We start from the raw sequence: 713 nt of genomic DNA on the forward strand, positions 1-713 counted from the left end.
ATAGCGTTTGACACATTAATATTTTTGATTAGTTGCTGTCATGGACAAAGTGGAGCTACTTGTCATTGCTATCAGATGTTAGCATGTTAGAAATTATGAAACACTTTCTCACTATATGTTTTTGTGGGGCAATAAACCTTTTGGTTAAGAGTAAGCATCAATAAATCCATTTTAGCATAACTTGCATTGAGGCTTTGCATTTTGTTGATCCTTCTGGGCCACCGTGGTACTCCTTTACTTTTAATGAAATGAAAAGGGATGGCAAGTAGATTCATATTGTGGAAATAAAACAGCAGTTTTGCAGATATATCTTACTCAGTTTAGCACAGTTAACCTTGAAGGCCATGTTGTTAGTCTGTCAGATGACAGCTCAGAGCTGAGCCTCCTCTGGAACAGTATCCTCTTCCTAATGCATTTTCAGTCTGTTTGTTTAGTGTTCATTTGTACAAATGAGATGGAAAACAAAAAGCTCACTCTGTGTAAACGCAGCAAATCACGTTAAATCAAGAAGCTGTGAAAGTGCTCTTGAATACTGAAGAACTCATTACTGTACATAAAAGCTCACTGTTTGATCTGCGGCTGTAATGTCTGAATCATGACCTGAACTGAGGTTTCTCTTTCTAATGTTCTTGAAGACTTCAGGTGAGATCATCCCTTTTTTCACAAGTATAGCTCCCTGAAGGAAAAAAAAATCTCTCTTTAACATTGAATTT

The 713-nt window shown here is 36.7% G+C and overlaps 1 protein-coding gene across 4 annotated transcripts in view; it reads left to right on the plus strand.

Moving 5' to 3' along the window:
* Nucleotides 1-713, plus strand: part of nlgn1 (neuroligin 1) — a 375,009-nt gene that overhangs the window by 158,716 nt on the left and 215,580 nt on the right. The window lies entirely within an intron of this gene.

The sequence above is a fragment of the Poecilia formosa genome, unplaced genomic scaffold, assembly GCF_000485575.1.
Source record: "Poecilia formosa unplaced genomic scaffold, Poecilia_formosa-5.1.2 Scaffold65, whole genome shotgun sequence".
Classification (NCBI taxonomy): domain Eukaryota; kingdom Metazoa; phylum Chordata; class Actinopteri; order Cyprinodontiformes; family Poeciliidae; genus Poecilia; species Poecilia formosa.